The sequence below is a fragment of the Camelus ferus genome, chromosome 16 (assembly GCF_009834535.1).
Source record: "Camelus ferus isolate YT-003-E chromosome 16, BCGSAC_Cfer_1.0, whole genome shotgun sequence".
In the NCBI taxonomy this organism is placed as follows: Eukaryota; Metazoa; Chordata; class Mammalia; order Artiodactyla; family Camelidae; genus Camelus; species Camelus ferus.
This window is the reverse complement of record NC_045711.1, coordinates 5,664,042-5,685,509: the sequence shown is the minus strand read 5'-3', so window position 1 is coordinate 5,685,509 and position 21,468 is coordinate 5,664,042. Positions and strand designations below refer to the sequence as shown.

Below are 21,468 nucleotides of genomic sequence, written 5' to 3'. Positions count from 1 at the left end.
TCCTTATCTATAAATGAGGGTAATAATAACCAGAGTTGCTGAGAGATTAAATGTGTAAAGCACTTAGAATTCTGCCTGGCACCAAGGCTCTCTCTGCAGTTGTTACTGTGCATGGTAAGAATCATACAGAGAAATTTTAACTTTCCACATATGGCATCCACACCTCGCCAGTGACTGTGGTATCCCTACCATGTGTCTCAAATATGAGGTGTTGTGTAAGACACCTAAAACAGGATCACTGTCGTCACAAAACTCGGTCTAGGGCAGACAAGTGGCACCATGCTGGTGCTCCACAGTCAGTGGATATGAGAGGAAGCCCCAGCTGCATGACTCAACAAGGATCTATATCAGGGTCATAATTGAGTGTTCCATGGAGAGACAGATAGGATGTGATATGAGGTGAAGTGAAAGAAACACCACAAAGGCTATCACATTCGGTGGATCTTCACCAGCCAAGAAGCATTTAGGTTCTGAGAAGTAACACTTTAAAAAAAATTAATTATTTAAGAAAAAATTTTATTGAAGTGTGGTTGACTTACAATGTTAGTTTCAGGTGTACAGCAAAGTGATTCAGTTATACATATACATACATACATAGTTTATCCTTTCAGATTCTTTTAATTTTTTTGATGGGGGGAGGTAATTAGGTTTATTTATTATTTATTTATTCTTAGAGGAGGCACTGGGGATTGAACCCAGGACCTTATGCATGCTAAGTATGTGCTCTACCCTCCCCCTTAGATTCTTTTCCATTATATGTTGTTACAAGAAATTGAATATAGTTCCCTGTGATATACAGTAAGTCCTTGTTGTTTATTTTATATATAGTAATGTGCGAGTAACACTTTCTTAATTTATCCACTGATAAAGTGTGGAAAGTGCTAATAACTTGTGTTTTAACTTCTTAGTCTTCTGTGACTTACATATTTCACTACGTCCTCAAAGTTCACCCATATTGTACCATATGTCAGAATTTCTTCATTTTTAAGGCTGAATAATTTTCCATTGTGTATATAGACGTCATTTTGTTTATCCATTCATGCCATTAATGGACACAGGTTGACCTCATCTTTGGCTACTGTTAATAATGCCGCTATAAATATGAGTGTAATTTGTGATATTCATGAGTATTTCTAATCTTACATCCTTTTTCTTTTTCAGTCACCATCGCATGTTATTCTTTCTTTTTTTTTTTATTACCATCTGGGGAGTACTGGGCCTTAAAATGCTCCCCAAGTTTCTGAACATTACTAAGGTTTTTTGTTTTTGAACAAGCTAGCTCCTGCAACTACTTAAACTTGTAGTTCACTAAGTTTCAGCTACAATCACATTCCACTACTATAATTTTGACCCCTTTTCCCTCTAACGGAGCATCCTACAACTGGAATAGACATTCACTAACCAGTATTACCCAGGTAAACAAGAAACAACTTTTCTAGCCCAAATCACATAATACAACACATCACAATGAGACAGATGACTTCACAAAGCAGAACACTAAAGACAAAGTAAAAAGTTAATTGTTGCTTATTTATCTCAAACTACCAAAAAAAGTGTCTAGCAGAACAAGTACATGTAAAGATCAAATATATGCATAACACACTAGCTCCTAAGACTAAAAAGATACAAGACTTAAAGAACCAACAGATCAGATAAAACCTCAACATCTACTTTCGTTGAAACAAAATTACCAGGGGAAAGCGCGAACGCAGTCCCCCACTACCACAAATTATGCAGTCGAGTTTCCCACATTTGGGGAAATCGCAGGAGTCAGCACATCCGGAGTGCAATGGATAAGCCTCGCCCTGGGAAAACCACCTTCGTGATCATGGTATCTCCCCTGCCAGGTAAGTATGAGCTCACCACGCTGCCTCCAACCTCACCCTCACATTCCAAACACTTCAAACATACGGTCATGCACTGCACGCACGCTCCAGACCGTCACTTACGAAAGAAACACTTCTACAAACTGTAAAAGACGGACAATCAGATTTTTGCAGAGCTGGACACTGCAGAAAATAACTAGTATCTGCACAATGTGAACAAGACCAGCAGACACTGCGGTCATTTACATGCTCCAAATATCTTTTAGTGACGTCATTACACAGCGCCCAACAAACACATCTCAGGCTTTTGTTGATGTGGTAGGCTGAATACTCCCCCACGAAAAATGTCTGCGTCCTAATCCCCGGAACCTGTGAATGTTACCTCACTGTAGCAAGACTACGTGATTAAGGCTTTGAGATGGAGGTGGGTAAAGGCCCGAAACATCCAGGTGCACCTACTGTGATCACAGGGCCCTTATAGGAGGAGGCAGGCAGGCCTGAGACGTTTATTCATTTACTATTTCTTCGTGCTGTATTTTGGGGAAAAGGGAGATACTTAGCTTTTTATTGATTTTAATGGAGATAGTGGGGATTGAACCCAGGATCTTGTGCATGCTAAGCACAAGCTCTACCACTGACCTATCCCTTCTGGACCCAAGAGGTTTAGGTCTAAGGACAGGAGAGAAGTCAGCAAAAAGGAAATGCCACACTGTTGGCTTTGAAAATGAACGAACAGATTACAAAAAACGTTTTTGTACAGACAGCCTTCAGAAAGCAGAAGGGGTCAAAAAACATACCCTCTCTCCAATACCTAAAGCAGTGAAATAAACTTAAGTCACTACTGTTTACAGTAACTTGACCTTTAGAGAATAAAAGAAAAACAAAATCAACCTTCTGAGAGAAAACACGATTTGCTTAATATAAGAAACAAAAAAAGAACTCTAGTGTTGAAGTGTAAAACAAACCCTAAGGCACAAAACCAAGAACAAAAACAAACACTTCCGTCTTTCAAGTCAAAAACATGTATATTAGGGGACAGCGCGAACGCTACGCAGTTCCCCACTACCACAAATTATGCAGTCCAGTATTCCCACATTTGGGGAAATCGCAGGGGTCAGCACATCCGGAGTGCAATAGATAAGCCTTGCCCTGGGAAAACCACCCTCATGATCTTGGTATCTTCTCTGCCAGGTAAGTATGAGCTTCTCGTCTCGCCTGGCACTGCACCCTCGTCCTCAGCACACTGTATAGTTATGGTCAATTATATTCCACGTCCTTAGGCCTTTGTTTAGAAAATTCAGGGTTATTCATATGACACCGATGAGGATCCAGCCTTTTGGAGATTCAGGAGAAATTGTCCCATTAAGAATGAATTCCATCCGACAGGCACCGCACTCCTCATCTACATATGCCCTCCTCTTATCACTTGTCACGTGACGTTACCACTTTCGGAAAAACTGTAAGTTCTCTCGAGCTATGCCTCTCAACAACCAAAAAGACAATTATCGACAAGTGTAGGTGGGAAGGTTTGTAAATTCCTTGCCATAGATTTCTTCAGAGTCCGCATACTGCGCTGCAGGGCGGAGCAGGGGAGTTGGGGTCGGGGGTAGAGGCCGTCGGGTGAGGGGGGGGTGAGGGGGGGGTTGGGCTGCACAATCCAGTTATTCAGGTCTGAATCGCTCTGGGATGTTTTTATATTAGGTCGAACAAAGAGACAATTGTGGAAAAGTGACTAATATATATGGGGAGGCTAAAAGAAGATACTTATTTGGACAAGACCTGTTTGCACAGAAATATCCAGGTTTTGTCTCCCTTTCTCTGGCAATGTTTCTTCCCCCTGGGTTAGGAAAGACATATTTCACTTGGGAGCTTTATCTCCTGCTTTCAGGAAGAGAAAGGGAGGTCAGACCGCTCTTCTTACGTATGTCGTTTTTCAAGTGCTTTTAGCTCAAAATAACCCTTATGCCAAAGTGAGACAGGATGCAAGGGGGCAGGGCACAGACACTCAAGGAATGACAGCAATTTAACACCAAAATGGTGGAAGATTCACCTCCTAGATGGTCTTAAGGATTAAGAGGTTTGACTTCTAGTAGACCTTGAGCTTCATTATATGCCTGTCATAACAGCATGATAAATAACATGCCTGCAGGCGCCATGACAGCTCCAAGGCTAACCGCAAAAGGCCAAAGAATGGGTGATGGCCCAGTTCCTAGTAATCTCAGCCCCTTACCCAGGGCAGTTGGAATGGTCCCACCTGTAGGCCTGGAAGCTACTAAGACCATCCTTTTTTCACTCCGTGCTCTTTGGAGAAGGCCTGCACTCTGTGGAGTGTGTACCTACTTCTACTTTATCCTGAGTACCCAATTCCCACACCTTTCTTTGCTTTTCTCTTGCCTTACACTCCATGCAGTATATATCTCTCTAAATAAATCTACCTTTACTCAACTGTGGCTTGCACTTGAATTCTTTCCTGCACGAAGCCAACGACCCACACTTGGCGGGGTATGTCCCAGGGGCTCAACCGAGACCTGGGACATGCCCTCCTCATGCCCCACATCTGTTTTCCTGCATCAAAAGTGGCACATTTTGGGGTGGCTATTTTGCAAACCTTTGGTAGTTATTTCCTCCTTAGTTCACATGGCTTTGTCTTTTTTGAGGATATTTTAAATTACTACAAGTGATAAATTTCCCTTGTAGATAATTAGGAGAACACAGAAAAGTGGTTTTTTTCCAAAATTAAAATTAACCACAATGCCACTACAAAATCACCACTGTTAATATTATGTATGATAACTCCAATTCTTTACGCATATATATTCTTAATAGAATTATACTTCACATGATGTTTTGTAACACTTTACATTCATTTTGTTATATATTGCCATAGATAACTTATATGATCAATATTCTATTGCTTCCAGTTTATTATTTTCTATTTAACTGCAGTGAACAGCCTTGTAGGTATATCTTTGTGAATTAATGATTTCTTAGGGTAACTTCTAGTAGTTTTCTGTTATTTTAATATTTTAGTCATCTTAAGAAATGCCTCAGATTATTTGAGGGAGGAGAGGTGACATATGGTATTTTTAAACTTTAAAAGTTACTTTTCCCTGATTCCTTTCATTTTTCAAAGTCCAGATCTCTCTAATTTCAGGGTTCACAGTTAATTATAAAAAGAACTTCAAGTTTGTTATGAATGAGAGGAAAACCTAAACTGCATAACAATGCATGCAAAAAAAAGCACATAAACGAAATATGTACTATGATTAAAACTATTTCTAAAAATGCAAAGTTTAAGACACTTAAAGGAAATACATCAAAATGCAAGGTAACATAATTATGTTAGTGTCAATACCGAAATATTTACTAATGTATTATCCCCTACATATTCTGTGACATGATTGAAATAATACTTGTAATATTTTTAAAAATTTAACACTAATTATGTACATTTAGTGCCACATAAGGTCATACATTTTGAGCTAGAAATTTCATTTACTAACCTATAGCAAGTAATTCTACAGGAAGACAATGCCCTATGCACAAGGGTGTTCATCACAGAATTACCAAAAAAAAAAAAAAAAAATCACCCAAAACCCGTAGAATCAAAGCAACAGAGAAATGGAGTATTAAGCAAACATAATAGTAATATAACAATTAACAACATGAAAAACATTTTCATCATATAAAGTTAAGAGGAAAAAAGGGTATGAAATGATATGTATACCATGAGTGCAATTTTGTGAAAAAGTGTATCCTTAAGGAAAATTACTGGAAGCAAATGCATTGAAATGATATCAGTGTTACTGGTTGTGAGATACAGGTTACAGACTTTCAAGAATTTGTTAATGAAAGTAATAATTGTTTCTGAAAGTCTAATAACTTTTTAGACTGTTTTTTTCTTCATGAAAAGGAGACCAAACCCTGGTGGAGCCATCACAAGAAGTATCTGGCACAATATTTAGTTTTGAACACAGGCTTTAGAAGACAGACTTATGTTCAAATTATGATTTTATCATATTTTAGATATCTGTGCTTGTTCCTCTAGGAACAATGATAATTATCAGCAATAATCAGTCAATATATATTCATATACATACATATATATATTCATACACATAGAATAAAACAACTCAGTGATCAACTAACTCACAAAGACCCCTGTTGGCCGAAATAAAATCACACAATGTAAGAGTGGTGGGTTAAGTTTTATTTGAGGCAAAATGAGGACTATAGCCTAGGAGACAGCATCCCAGAAAGTTCTGAGAAAACTGTTCCAAAGAGGCAGGGGAAACTCAGTATTATATATGATTTCAGAAAAAGGGGGACATGCAGTCAAGCACACTTATAGGCAGAGGCTCGCTGCTAGTCACAAGGAGCAGATGTCACAGTTAATGATTTTATGCTTTTCTAGATAAAAAGAGACGCAAGAATTGGAAGTCATAAAATCTTCTCCTGAAAATATCTAACTATCTAGAGGCCTGTTCAGCCAGTTTCCCCAGAGCACTGAGTACCTCATTCCTTTTTTTTTTTTTAATTGTATAAAACATTTAATTTATTGGTCTATTTGGGGAATTTACTGCATCACTGGTGTATTACAGCTGAGCCATTAATCTTGTAGCTTCATCAACATTAACTGGTTTGTCTTCATGACATTGCTCAGGAATCAGCTGTTTCTGCAGAGGTTCAAGGGAAAGGCCTTTTGAGAAATGTGCAAGTTCCTTTTGTATACCTATAAAGGCTTTATTCACTGTTCACTTTTTCATCATTCACAATTTTTACCTTCTTAAGATTAGTGGTAACTGGTTTTGCTTTTTTTTTTTTTTAACTTTAAAGCTTTTTTGGCTGGTTATGTGGAATACATTCCTGGACTTCTGCCCTCTTTGTTCTTGGCCATTGTCTCGGATATCCTTGTGCGGCTGCTCACGCTCCAGGTGATGCCATTTGCACGCTCAGATTACCTCATTCCTGATCTCCATCCTGAACTCCTTCCATGGAGTGTTGGAGGTCAGCGGTTGCAGCAGCTCGTGATTTAATCCAAGCAAAGTTAGAGGGCAAGTGCCAACATGATCCAATCCTTGTAGAGGCAGGTGGCAAGTGCCAGTTTTTAGTTAGCACCCCAAATAAGCCAAGGCAGAGAGGCCTAGCCCTTCCCTAAATACAGTAAGTATCGTAACAGTTCCCACATACCTGGATAGGGGCGGCACTGGCACACCCACCTCTCTCTGAGATTATGGACCCTGCCAACTAAGACGTCCTGTCCCAACAGACATGCCCCTCAGTCTGTGAGTCTCACCTTATCTATGAACTTCCACCCATACCTTAGCCTCATGGGGGGGGGGGGGTCAAGGAAAGGTTGATGTTGAAAAATACAATGAAGGCGGCAGTAACTTTTAAAAGCTGACTTTTGTTATATAAGTTCATAGAGTAGGTGTGACTGTCAAGAAGTCCATAGCGCTGATAGAACTAAATCTAAATGTCTGTTACCAGGAAAGCACGAGGAACTCTACAGACACTACACAAACACCCTGGGTTGCAGGGAGCCAAACTCATTCACCTCTGACAAGCACCGGCTGGCCCTGGCTCTGCATTTCCCATCCTCAGGGCTCTGCAGTATAAACCAATCTCTCTACTTAGACATTTGCTAGATACTCTCATCCACAAAGTGTGATCCAGCCCATCTCATCTCAGTTATACAATATGATTTCATTATTGAACTACCCTCCTAATTTCATTCCAGAAGATTTGCTGTTTTCATGGTATCCACGAATGCCAGGCTGGCCAGAGCTCTGAATCCTCTAAGGACTATTTGTGTCCCCCATAGACATGATTTCGCAGATATTCATAGGCTTTTTTTTTTTTTTTACTACTATGCTGAGGGAACTCTTACTTATGACCACGTTGCCTACTCCAGTACTTTTACCATTCACAAAGTATCCTTGAGTTTCTTTGAGTGCTGCTAATGATGAAACAAAAACAACAAAAACTGGTTCTCAAGTCGCTACTCATATGTATGTAGTAATGTACAGTCACTTAAACTTTTAAGGTGCCAGCAACTAGCCTAGGCACTGGAGATACTAAGAGTAACAATGCAGAGATAGATTCTGCCTGCAATAAATAAGATCACAGTCTGTAGGGGAAACAGATCTGCCAGAACTATAAGAGTAATGACCACTAATAAAAGGGTTAAGGATCACATTATGACTTTGAAAGATCCTATATGCTTTTGCCTTTGTGGACCCTCCTTTATGAAAAACATAAAAAGATGACATTATTATATGTAACATTTTCTTCTACCTAAAAATTCATCTTTTTTTCTTCTGACTTTAAAAAAATTTCCTTATGCATAATACCTACAGAACCTAATGTTTTAAGTGCATCCAGGGTTCAGCGGGAAACCGGGCAGCTTCACAAGAGCATGCATTTTCAAAGTTGATGAGAGAAAGCAGGCCATTCCAGGAAGAGAGAACATGTTAACGGAAATAACTCAGTAAAGGCCCCCTGAAAAATTACAAAATAAAAGAAAGTGAATGAGTAATTAAAAGTGCCTCAGTAACCACACAGAAAAGAATAAAAAGAAACAGCTGCAGGCAACCAGAGTAATACCACGCCTATCACACACTCTGGAAACAACATCACTCAAAAATGTGACTAGCGAATACAAACACAGTAACGCACCTTTGACTACACGACTAAGCACTGAGCTCCCTTAATTAAACCTTCAACCACGGTAGTGAAACAAACGTTAAACCTCCCCTTCTGCTATTAGAACGCAGAAAAAAAAGATACCAGGGGAGAGCGCGAACGCAGTCCCCCACTACCACAAATTATGCAGTCGAGTTTTCCACATTTGGGGAAATCGCAGGGGTCAGCACATCCGGAGTGCAATGGATAAGCCTCGCCCTGGGAAAACCACCTTCGTGACCATGGTATCTCCCCTGCCAGGTAAGTATGAGTTCACAACACTGCCTCCAACCTCACCTTCACATTCCAAACACTTCAAACATACGGTCATGCACTGCACGCACGCTCCAGACCGTCACTTACGAAAAAAACACTTCTACAAACTGTAAAAGACGGACAATCTATTTTTTTTTGTAGATCTGGACACTGCAGAAAATAACTAATGTCTGCACAACGTGAACAAGACCAGCAGACACTGCGTTCATTTACATACTCCGAGTATCTTTTAGTGACGTCATTCTGTAGCGCCCGACTAACACATCTCCGGCCTTTGTTGATGCGGTAGGCTGAATACTCACCCACCAAAATGTCCGCGTCCTAATCCCCAGAACCTGTGAATGTTACCTCACTCTAGCAAAACAGACTGCACATCATTCAGGTTTTGAGATGGGAGGATTGGGGGACAGTATGGAAGGCCGTGGGGGAAAGGCCCGAAATATCCACGTGCACCTACTGTAATCACAGGGCCCTTATGAGACAGGAAGGGGGCAGGGCACAGCCATTCAACGAATGCTACAGCAATTAATATCAAAATGGTGAAAGATTCAACCCCTAAAAGGCCTTGAGGCTCAAGATGATGAGAGATTTAACTTCTAGCAGATTTTGAGCTTCATTATACACTCACTGTAATACAGTAACATGGTGAATAACATGCCCACAGGCACCATGGCAGTCCCAAGGCTAGCCACAAAAGGTCAAAGAGTGGGAAATGGCCAACTTCCTGGGAATCCCAGCCCCTTCCCCAGGCTACTTAGACTGGTCCTTCCACTTATTAGCATATGAAGCCACCAAGCCCATAAAAACCAGCAATACAGCATCTTGCGGCAGCCTCTCTTCCTCTTCGGAGACAGCCCACATTCTGTCTATGGAATGTGTACCTACTTTTAATCTGAGCACTCAACCCCTACACCTCGTGGCCTTTCTCCTGCCTTTCAATGTATCACTCTGAATAAACCTGAGAAGGAAAAGACACGCTCAGCTAATAAGCTAACTCATGAATCTAAGTGTAACAAGTGTCAGTTTGCTGATTTCCTGCTCATGGTTTTGTTTTGTTTTGTTTTGTTTTGTTTTGTTTGCTAGTCAGCTGGATTTTCAAAGAGACACATCTGGCCTTGAAATGTTGGTTTGCTCCCTCCCCGCCTCTACTTTTGTGATAATGATGCTGCTAAAGCTGTTTTGTGCCTATTGGCCTAATACCCCAAGCTTGTAAATTAACCCTATAAAACCTCATGCACACGTCTTGGAGGTGCTCAGAGCTTCGGAGCAGAAGCCCCTCTGAGCCTGCTGGCTTAATACATCTGAGTACTCCAAACCTCCCAGTGGTGCTTGTTTCTTGGCTGGCCTGTCATTTCTGTAACAAACCTATCTTCACTCAATTGTGGCTCGCTCTTGAATTCCTTCCTGCGCAAAGCCAAGGACTGACACTTGGCGGGGCATGTCCCAGGGGCTCACCCGAAGCCTGGGACACGGCCCTCCTCACGCCCCACATCTGTTTTCCTGCATCACTTATAAGGAGGCAGGAAGGCCCGAGACTTTTTTTTTTTTTTTTCATGTTATTTTTTGGGAAGGGGGAGATACTTAAGTGTTTTCTTTATTTTAATGGAAGCAGGACATTGTGCATGCTAAGCACGTGCTCTACCACTGAGCTATCCCCTCCCCCAAGCCCGAGTTTAGGTGTGAAGACAAATGTCAGCAAGCAAAAAATACTAAGCTCTTGGCTTTACAAAGTGAACAAACACAAACAACAGACAAGACAGAAAGAGCCAAAAAACATACTCTCTTTCAATGCTCAGAACAGTAAAAGAAACTTAAAACAATAAACGCTTACAATAGGCTCCCTACAAAAATAACCAACAGCTTTTGGAAACGCTATTCTCACTGCTCAGAGTGGAAACCCACAGTTCTAAGACCCAAGTGAATCAAACAGTTATAACTCACAAACTAGAACACAGGCACAAAACACACAAAGAACATAATCTATTATTAACCCAACTACATCAGGGGAGAGCGCGAACGCAGTCCCCCACTACCACAAATTATGCAGTCGAGTTTCCCACATTTGGGGAAATCGCAGGGGTCAGCACATCCGGAGTGCAATGGATAAGCCTCGCCCTGGGAAAACCACCTTCGTGATCATGGTATCTCCCCTGCCAGGTAAGTATGAGCTCACCACGCTGCCTCCAACCTCACCCTCACATTCCAAACACTTCAAACATACGGTCATGCACTGCACGCACGCTCCAGACCGTCACTTACGAAAGAAACACTTCTACAAACTGTAAAAGACGGACAATCAGATTTTTGCAGAGCTGGACACTGCAGAAAATAACTAGTATCTGCACAATGTGAACAAGACCAGCAGACACTGCGGTCATTTACATGCTCCAAATATCTTTTAGTGACGTCATTACACAGCGCCCAACAAACACATCTCAGGCTTTTGTTGATGTGGTAGGCTGAATACTCCCCCACGAAAAATGTCTGCGTCCTAATCCCCGGAACCTGTGAATGTTACCTCACTGTAGCAAGACTACGTGATTAAGGCTTTGAGATGGAGGTGGGTAAAGGCCCGAAACATCCAGGTGCACCTACTGTGATCACAGGGCCCTTATAGGAGGAGGCAGGCAGGCCTGAGACGTTTATTCATTTACTATTTCTTCGTGCTGTATTTTGGGGAAAAGGGAGATACTTAGCTTTTTATTGATTTTAATGGAGATAGTGGGGATTGAACCCAGGATCTTGTGCATGCTAAGCACAAGCTCTACCACTGACCTATCCCTTCTGGACCCAAGAGGTTTAGGTCTAAGGGACAGGAGAGAAGTCAGCAAACAGGAAATGCTACACTGTTGGCTTTGAAAATGAACGAACAGATTACAAAAAACGTTTTTGTACAGACAGCCTTCAGAAAGCAGAAGGGGTCAAAAAAACATACTCTCTCTCCAATATCTAGAGCAATGAAATAAATTTAAGTCACTACTGCTTACAGTAACTCGACCTTTAGAGAATAAAAGAAAAATAACCAACCTTCCGAGAGAAAACACGATTTGTTTAATATAAAAAAAAACCTAAAGTTAAAACCTAAGACAAACTGCATATCATAAACAAACTCTAAGACACAAACCCGAGAACAAAAACAAACACAAAAGCTCTTAATCTTTCAGTCAAATACACATATACCAGGGGAAAGCGCGAACGCAGTCCCCCACTACCACAAATTATGCAGTCGAGTTTCCCACATTTGGGGAAATCGCAGGGGTCAGCACATCCGGAGTGCAATGGATAAGCCTCGCCCTGGGAAAACCACCTTCGTGATCATGGTATCTCCCCTGCCAGGTAAGTATGAGTCAAGGGTTGGCCCCGACACTGCCCGCTGCTGTGCACACCACTGTAAGGTTTCGGTCACTGCTGAAATGATTCCAAGTAGCCTTTATCTAAGAAGCCCAAGAAAACAGATTTTCATACTATGTCTTAGTATTGGTAATAGATAATCCAGCACGGCTTTCCAGGCAAGACGGTTCCAAAAGGCGCCCAAAACGCGCTTTCATCTACATACTCCACCTCCCGGCAATACGTCACGTGCAACCGGCAGGTCCCAGACGGCAGCAGCGCTCCCGGGGGTTGACGGCTGCGCCCCCTCCCGGCTGCTGGGGAAGACTTCTTCCTCCTCCCACTCGCTCCGACCTAAGTGGCGTGATCAGGCTACTTTCCTGACACAAATCCACCCCTCCCCCAATGTTGGCGTAGCCGAAGGTCTCCCTTTCACCATGTGTGAAGTCCCCCGAGCAAACGGACGCAGAAGACCTTTTGTCGGGAGCCAGCTTCAGCCGGCATCCTTGCCTGGATACCAACGCTCTAAACCAGCCCCGCACCGTTCCCTCCTGTTCCACAAAGGGGGAGGAGCAGGGCGTCAAGCCGAGAAAGTCGTGACTACCTGCTAGAAGGGTAAAGAGTGAAGGGTTTGGACTCCAAGATCTGGACTCCAATTTAGTGTCACACTGCACAGTTCGCGATAAGCTTCTAGCCCTCTGAATCTGTTCCTCGGTTTTACAGAATGAGGAGGGAGATCCAGTCAGATCCCTTACCTAGGTTTTGTCTCCCGCCCCTGCCCGTGCTGTTAACCCCGCCACCTCACACCTTGACCCCGCGCTTCTGAGCATGGACAGATGTCCTTAGGGAATACACAGCGTCCATTCCTACGTTTCCCCTCTGGAGTTTTTCTTCTGGTCTCTGTGACTTTCTCTTTTTTTGCTAAGTGATACATGTGAAAAATCTGTTTTGTTGCTGTCATATTCTCCCACCATTTTATGTGTTTTGAACCAGCGTAAGTCTCTCTCAGCCTCCAGTCTACTTCTTGCCAGAGAGGAAAATCTGACCACTCAGTTCACTTGATTCTTCAGATTCTAGATGCCATTTGACTCACTAGCCCCTTAACCACCTCATCTTCCTCCCTTTATGCTGCAGCATAGCACACGTCCTCCATCAGGGGATAGATCCAACAGTCACCTCCTTTACTCCCATTTTCCCCAGCACTGCTGGAGGAAGTTGTGATCCTCCAACTACAAATTCATGCAAACTGTAACCACATCTTAGCTGCTTTCTGGCATTCCTTTTATATTATATTTACATCTTTTAAATGCCCTCTGCTCTGCTATTTCAAACCTCCACATAAACCAGTAGTTCTTGACTCTGCCATCACACTCAAGGGGTAGTTTTGAAAATGCATGGGGATATTTTTGTTTCCTTGTGTAGCCACACCAAGCAGTTACATATTAAAATATTTTATGATAACATTTAATTTTTATTTCTTCTTTATTTTACAGTTAGGACATTTATGTCACTTGTGCGGGAAGTATATATATACATAGCTTTTATTTTCTATGAACATCTTGAATATTCATATTTTCTATGAACATACTACAAGTAGTAAAGGGAACATTACTATTTGTTATAAAAGGGGACTCCAGGGTGATAAAAATGTTATAACATTTATTGTGGTGATGACTGCAAAACTGTGAGTATACTAAAAACCATTGAATTTTACACTTTAAGTGGGTGGATTGAATGCTACATGAAAAGGAAGGAAGGGAAGGAAGGAGAAGAGGGAGAGAAAAAGAAAGAAAATGAGGAAGGAAGGAAGGAAGGATGGATGGAAGGAAGGAAGGAATACAGCCTTTGGAAAAGCAAATTATCAGGGAAAGCATGATTGCAGTTCCTTTCCATATTCCAGCAGAGTTAAACATCTATTCCCAACAGTACAAGCTGATTGCACCACGACTCAGAGAAAAGGTCTTTATATACTGCAGCCTCTCTAATTTGTGTGGGTGTGAAGTTTTTTTTAAATGCCACAGACCAACACCTGTCTCTATCTCTGAAGCCTGAATTCACTTTTTTATTACTGCTTATGCATGGAGCTAAGAGGATTGATTATAAACAACATGAAAAGCAGCCACTGGAACTACTAAGACAGCAGTATAACCCTGGTAAGATCACTTGGGAGTTGTACCAGAGGTTGGCCTGGTTCCTGTCAGTCAATTTTAGGACACAGTAACACCTGTGCTTGACCTTGAGTGCAGTCTAGACTGTGCCTATGTTACTGCCTGGATTCTTCTCTGCCTGGCATTCAGGGTTACTTCCCCCACTACACTGTAGGCCTTTCGAGCAGGGCTTTTCTTGTTTGCTTCTTTTAAAATAGTTGAAATAGCACAATATATAATTACTGCATGTATTACTTTACCCATTAGCTTCATTCTCTCTCATTAAAAACTTACAGGAAGCAAAATTTAAAATTTCTTCATGATAGTCATCTTATGATTGGATCGTAATTCATATAATCATTCCCTTTACTGCTGGACATTTAAGTTGGTTCAAATTTTCACTACTGCAAATAATTCTGGGTTTTGGGTAGAGATGGTATATTGAATACCTATAAATTTCACTCCCTCCCAAAACCCCACAATAACTGCAGAAAAGCAGTTTTTAAAAGGCAACAACTTTCAAGGAGAGAACAGAAGGAACAGCAGTAACATGTTTTTGACAGTTATAAATGATAAATGACACAACAAGACCTGGGATGGCCAAATCTTAAGCCAGTTCTGGGGAAAACTGAAAACTAACCCGAATGACATTGCAGAATACTCAAACTCCAGATTTAACAGTCCCAGAACTTCTAGAACCAGGTGAAATGGGAAAATACTAAAGAACCAAGTTTATGGAAAGCTGTTCCAGAAGAGATGTCCACACCCCTCTTTCCCCATGCTGCTGGATAACTACCCTACCCTGGCACTATCTAAAGTGGTGAGAAAGGCACAGCTGAGGCTCTATGGAGAAGCCTCAAAGCTCAGGTGAAAGTTTAAACATCTACCGGAAAGAGGATGTATATATGCATTCCAATGGCTGAATGCTGAGACCTCCTCCCTCTCAGCCTCCATTTGGTTTCCAGGACATTGGCAACCAGGTCCTTAACCTTTGAGGATACTGAACATTTCCTCTGAGGAATGTGAACACCCTAGAAAAAAGTTCCAAAGATGTTAACAAGGACTTTCTCTACAAAGATGTAGGCAGATCAGTCTACAGGCAAGCAGAAAGACCATCCACCTCACCTTGGCCCCCAGAGCTTCCAACTAGCTCCCTAGTTGTTAACATAAGGAGACGATTATAACAGCAGCTAAACCAACCAACCAAAACAAGACAATATGGAGGAGACAGTCTATGCAAAAGAAAGAAAACTAAAAAAGGAAATGAAAACTATCATTAAAATCCTCAGAGAGAGGGGGAGGGTATAGCTCAGTAGTAGAGCACATACTTAGCACGCATGAGGTCCTGGGTTCAAATCCCAGTACCTCTACTGAAAAATAAAATAAATAAATAAATAAACCTAATTATCCCCCCAAATCCTCAGAGAGATAATAGAAGAACTTGCATCTGAAAAACAAGTACAAGAAGCTATACAAACCAGAAACTAAAAACAAAAAAAAAAGTTTTTAAAGATGATGACAGAAATAAAAAACTGAATACATGAGCTGAGCAACAAAGATGAATTGATGGAGAACAGATTTTTTTTTCCTATAAGATGATTGTAGGAGTTCTAACATCCAAATATGGAGAGTTCTAGAAGAATTAAAAGCCAAGAGAAAAAAAAAAAACCAAGGGAAGGAAATCACTAATGAAATAATTCAAGAGAACTTCCCAACATGGAAGGCTTCCTGGTTGAAAGGGCCCTCATCAAGTGCCCCATACAGCGAATGGCTTTAAGATACACTGAGGCACATCATTAGGAAATTACAGAGAAATAAAAATAAAGAGATGACTCGTTAACTTTTCTGAAAATGAGACGATCAGTCACATATGTCACATAAACAGGATCAGGAATCAGAAAGCCTTCTCAATAGCTTCTAGAGTCTAGAAGTCAAAAAAGTGACACCTTTGAAATCATGAAGGAAAATTTAACTCCAAACTAGAATTTCATACCCATTTAAAACACGCAGTAGGCTGAAAGAGCACTGGATTTAGGTAGAAGAAAAATGGAACTAGACATATCTCTAGAAAAAAAAAACACATTTAAACTAGTAAGACCACTTAATATGATTGACCTTATGGAAAAGAAGAGGCTATTGGAAGGTGTGGGAAGAATCAGGAATGGGTAGAAGTAACCGAGTGAAAAAAAGATAAACTGAAGCAGAGGGGGAAAAAACTAACCAGAGGAAAAACTAAATTAAAGGAAAAAAATGACACTCAGTGACAATGCTCTGCTGTGAATAATGTTTCCCTAAGAGTAATATGAACACCAAATATTGATTTAACCAAGTGATTTAACCAAATGTTTTTTAAACTATACTAGGAAAAAGAGAAAAGACATGGTGGTACAAGAGAGCTAAATCCTCATTTATCACTATCAAAAATAAACCCTGTTTTGACACAACATTGTAAAATGATTACAAATCAATAAAAAATGTTAAAAAAAATAAAATACATTGAAAATAAACAAATAAACAAACCCTGTCAAAAATGGATGCACCAGAAGATAACATTATGCACAATGGTTTAGAAACATGGAGATTCATAAATGTCAGAAGAATCAAATTTTAGTTGTTTTTAGAGTGGAAAGTGCCTCCCTCTGAAATGGGACCTGAAGAATGAGAAGAGGTGGGCAAAGAACTCAGTTTGTAAGTCTAAAAGGACTACTTGACTTTTTAAATGAGGCATATGTATTATTTTTGATAGAAATTTTAAAAGCATGTTGCAAAATACTTGTACTTTGTGTCTCTCATTGTTCAGTTTTAAGCAAAGTCCCCAAAATAATACTCAGGTGACTAAAGAAAAATTTTAATTGACGTACAGTCGGTTTACAATGTGTTAATTTCTGGTGTATAGCATGGCAATTAAGTTATATATATTCCTTTTTATATTCTTCTTAATTACAAGATGTTGAATATAGCTCCCTGTGCTATACAGTGGACTTTGCTGTTTAAATATTTTATATATAGTTAGTATCTGAAAATCCCAAATTCCCAACTTATCCCTCCACGCTCCAGTGGAATTCCTCCTTGGTAACAAGAAGTTTGTTTTCTATGTCTGTGAGTCTATCTCCATCTTGTAAATAAGTTCATTTGTGTCCCCCACTTTTTTTTTTTTTTTGATTCCACATGTAATTGGTATCTCATGGTATTTTTCTTTCTCTCTCTGGCTTACATCACTTAGAATGACAATCTCCAGGTCCATCCATATTGCTGCAAATGGCATTATTTTATTCTTTTCTATGGCGGAGTAGTATTCTATTGTAGAAATACACGACAACGATGGACTTTTAGGTTGTTTCCATGTCTTGGCCATTGTAAATAGTGCTGCTATAAACACCAGGGTGCAAGTGCCTTTTTAATTAAGGTTCCCTCTGGATATGTGCCCAGAAGCAAGATTGTGGAATCATATGGTAAATTTATTTGCAGTCTTTTGAGGAATCTCTATACTGTTTTTCATAATGGCTGCACCAAACTACATTCCCACCAACAGTGTATGAGGGTTCCTTTTTCTCCATACCCTCCCCAGCATTTATCGTTTGTAGACTTTTTGAATGACAGCCATTCTGACAGGTATGAGGTGATACCTCATGGCAGCTTTGATTTGCACTTCTCTGGTAACTAGCAATATTGAGCATTTTTTTCATGTGCCTATTGGCCATCTGTATATCTTCATTGGAGAACTGCATGTTTAGGTCTTGTGCCCATTTTTGGATTGGGTTGGGTTTTTTTGTTTGTTTGTTTTTTGTTGTTTTTTTTAAGTTGTATGAGCTGTTTATACACTCTGGAAATTACGTCCTTAGTCTCACCTTTTGCAAATAGTTTCCCCCATCCTGTAGTTTGTCTTTTTATTTTGCTTATGGTTTCCTTTGCTGTGCAGAAAAGGTGTAAGTTTAATTAGGTCCCACTTGTTTATTTTTGCTTTGCCTGGGTAGACTGCCCTAGGAAAATGTTGCTAAGAGAGAATAATATCCTGATTATTTCAACACCCTGAAGAATCCAGATTTCAAGGTGACCCAAAAGACCAACCAACCTATGACAAATAAAGCTTAGTCCTTTCTTAACCACACATAAAATGAGGAGAAAAAAAAAAAAATTAACATCATTCTTTTCACTGCCAAAAACCAGACAGGACTCCTTACTGGGGAAGCATAGTTTTAAAACCTTTTTGCTCTGTCAAAAAGCATAAAACATACCCTCACCTGAAACCTAACTATAGATTATACATAAAACCACATGCAGACATTAGTTCCCAACTACTATAAACTTAGATCTACCAAACCTAAATTCTCATTACACATAACAAGCAAACAAACGATAACCTCACGTTCAAGTGCAAACAACCCACAAACTCACACCCATTCTTTAACACTACACTTTTTCCTCTTAAAAATGTTTACAAAACACTGAAAACAACAACACATACTTTCTTTTAAAAACAGGAAAAAAAATCAGGGGAGAGCGCGAACGCAGTCCCCCACTACCACAAATTATGCAGTCGAGTTTCCCACATTTGGGGAAATCGCAGGGGTCAGCACATCCGGAGTGCAATGGATAAGCCTCGCCCTGGGAAAACCACCTTCGTGATCATGGTATCTCCCCTGCCAGGTAAGTATGAGCTCACCACGCTGCCTCCAACCTCACCCTCACATTCCAAACACTTCAAACATACGGTCATGCACTGCACGCACGCTCCAGACCGTCACTTACGAAAGAAACACTTCTACAAATTGTAAAAGACGGACAATCAGATTTTTGCAGAGCTGGACACTGCAGAAAATAACTAATGTCTGCACAACGTGAACAAGACCAGCAGACACTGCGGTCATTTACATACCCCAAGTATCTTTTAGAGACGTCATTCTATAACGCCCGACTAACACATCTCCGGCCTTTGTTGATGCGGTAGGCTGAATACTCACCCACCAAAATGTCCGCGTCCTAACCTCCGAAACCTGTTAATATGTTACCTCACTCTAGCAAAACAGACTGTACGTCATTCAGGTTTTGCAATTGGGGAGACGGGGGCGGGCGGTGTGGAGGGCCGCGGGGGAAAGGCCCGAAATATCCACGTGCGCCTACTGTAATCACAGGGCCCTTATAGGAGGAAGAAGGAAGGCCCGCTACGTACATTCACTTTTCTTTCCCCATGTTATTTTTGGGTTGGAAGGGGGAGACGCTTATGTATTTTATTGTATTGGCGGCAGGACCTCTTGCATGCATGCTAAGCACGCGCTCTACCGCTGAGCTATCCCCCGCCCCCAGCCTGAGAGATTTAGGTGTTAAGAGGACAGAAGTCTGCTGACTGAAAATGCACGAACAGATCGCAAACAACATATAGACGTAACCTTTAGAAACCAAAAAAGGCCAGAAACGCATCCTCTATCCCAGTAGTCAGAAAGTAGTGAAAGAAGTTTATCGTTTATACCTCAGATAGTTCACTACGGCAGCAAAAAGATCCTTGGAAAACAAAAGAAATAAAACCAAACCCCTTAAAATAGAAACAAAAATCTCCGCAAAAAATTCACGGTTCCTACTTTTAAAGACGAGAACCAATTAAAAAAAAAACACCAATATACATAATCTACAACAATAGAAAACCAAAACGACAAACTTCCTCTTCTCTTAGAACAAAAACTATCAGGGGAAAGCGCGAACGCAGTCCCCCACTACCACAAATTATGCAGTCGAGTTTCCCACATTTGGGGAAATCGCAGGGGTCAGCACAACCGGAGTGCAATGGGTGAGCCTCGCCCTGGGAAAACCACCTTCGTGATCATGGTATCTCCCCTGCCAGGTAAGTATGAGTCGCTGGCTTCGCCTGGCACCTCACCCACAGATTCAAATCACTCTTTAGATAGGATTACTTTTTTCAAGTATTTTTATAGACCACTCCCCGCTTCTAGAGTAGTCTCCAAACTATATTTAGCACGCAGCAATATTTTATGTATCTAGATATTGCCAAAATCTTAGGAAATATATGCCTAGTGTAAGCATAACTGTCAGTCACTGGGCTTATCTACATATTCCGCACCCCTTTTGCTGATGTCATTTTGTCCCTCCTGGTATAGTGAGTGGAATAAAACTTAAAAGCAAAGACGCTCTACGGATGTAAAGATGAACAACAAATTAGTTCCTCCTTCAAGGGCTGGAGCTAATGACGTCGCTGTGATTCTAGCAGTTCAGCAAGCCGCTATCCACGTAACTGAAAGCACGTCTTAAAAGATGACATTGGGAAAACTACATTTGAAAATCCAGTCTATGTAGTGCTAAAAATAGGGTGTCAGTTCAAAGCTTCAAGCACAAATACAAAATACGCTTTCAGATATGAGGCAAATGATCACCCTTACTTGCAAGATCAGTTGCACAAACACTAATTCTAACTTTGAACGGAGTTAGAGAAAAGCTCACAGAGTCCCCTCCTACAACACAGCCATTTGGATAAATCGTAAGGGTCTGTTCAGTGGGAATGTGATGATGACCCTCACCTATGGAAACTACTTTTGTGATCAGTGTCTCCCCTCCTAAGCCAAGAGTAAATTGTGTTTCCACTTACCCTTAAACCCTCCTGAGCTCAACACTACAAATATGGGGTCATATGTTTGCTTTTTCACGGATGTCTCTGAAATCCAGAACAAGACTACTGGAGAATCCATTCTACAGGAAACTCCTGAGCCCTCCTGGACTCGTATTAGACTCTTTAAAAAGAGCAAATCCCATCGCAGGCAGTAATTTACTGCCTTAATAATTTACATATTTCATGTCTACATAATCAATATTATCAGTCTTCTCAATCCTCTCTTTCCTGCCTCACTGTAAATTAGCATCAGTTTTCAAGTTTAACTGTTCTTCAGCTGTCTCTCCATGAACACACTAGAATCCCAACCCCACCCTATTTCCAAAGTCTTTTTATCTTACAAAAGGACTCTTCTGATTTTCTCTCCTCCACGAAAATAAAATACCCAGAGTTTTAGGTCTCTAAAGCAGGAAGAAATAATGCTATTTGTAAAAATCTTATTAAAGATTAGCAATAAGTGACAAAACAGAGAGGTGTGTGAGACAGATAAAAAAATATTGAGGTGGAAGGGGGAGGTCATGATGTGAACTACAACTATTCCTGGAGGCTGACCTTTTGACAGTCTACCAGTTTGATTTTTATAGACTCT

General features: G+C 40.8%; 1 protein-coding gene, 7 non-coding genes and 1 pseudogene across 8 annotated transcripts in view; all 9 read right to left on the bottom strand.

Moving 5' to 3' along the window:
* TEX14 (testis expressed 14, intercellular bridge forming factor) overlaps window positions 1–19,235 on the bottom strand; it is a 93,509-nt gene extending 74,274 nt beyond the window's left edge. Inside the window, exon 1 of the mRNA XM_032498396.1 lies at window positions 19,140–19,235. The gene's annotated coding sequence lies outside the window, so the exon portion shown is untranslated. The remainder of the gene's footprint in view (window positions 1–19,139) is intronic.
* On the bottom strand, window positions 1,692–1,855 carry LOC116656911. Its single transcript, XR_004311918.1, has one exon. It is a non-coding gene; the product is annotated as a U1 spliceosomal RNA (small nuclear RNA).
* Window positions 2,856–3,025, bottom strand: LOC116656913. Its single transcript, XR_004311920.1, has one exon. It is a non-coding gene; the product is annotated as a U1 spliceosomal RNA (small nuclear RNA).
* On the bottom strand, window positions 6,364–7,158 carry LOC116669213 (annotated as a pseudogene).
* On the bottom strand, window positions 8,616–8,779 carry LOC116656910. The gene has a single exon (XR_004311917.1). It is a non-coding gene; the product is annotated as a U1 spliceosomal RNA (small nuclear RNA).
* Window positions 10,788–10,951, bottom strand: LOC116656909. Its single transcript, XR_004311916.1, has one exon. It is a non-coding gene; the product is annotated as a U1 spliceosomal RNA (small nuclear RNA).
* On the bottom strand, window positions 11,967–12,130 carry LOC116656891. Its single transcript, XR_004311897.1, has one exon. It is a non-coding gene; the product is annotated as a U1 spliceosomal RNA (small nuclear RNA).
* LOC116656902 lies at window positions 18,755–18,918 on the bottom strand. Its single transcript, XR_004311909.1, has one exon. It is a non-coding gene; the product is annotated as a U1 spliceosomal RNA (small nuclear RNA).
* A 708-nt stretch (window positions 19,236–19,943) lies between the features above and the next one.
* Window positions 19,944–20,107, bottom strand: LOC116656879. The gene has a single exon (XR_004311885.1). It is a non-coding gene; the product is annotated as a U1 spliceosomal RNA (small nuclear RNA).
* Between the last annotated feature and the right edge of the window lie 1,361 nt (window positions 20,108–21,468).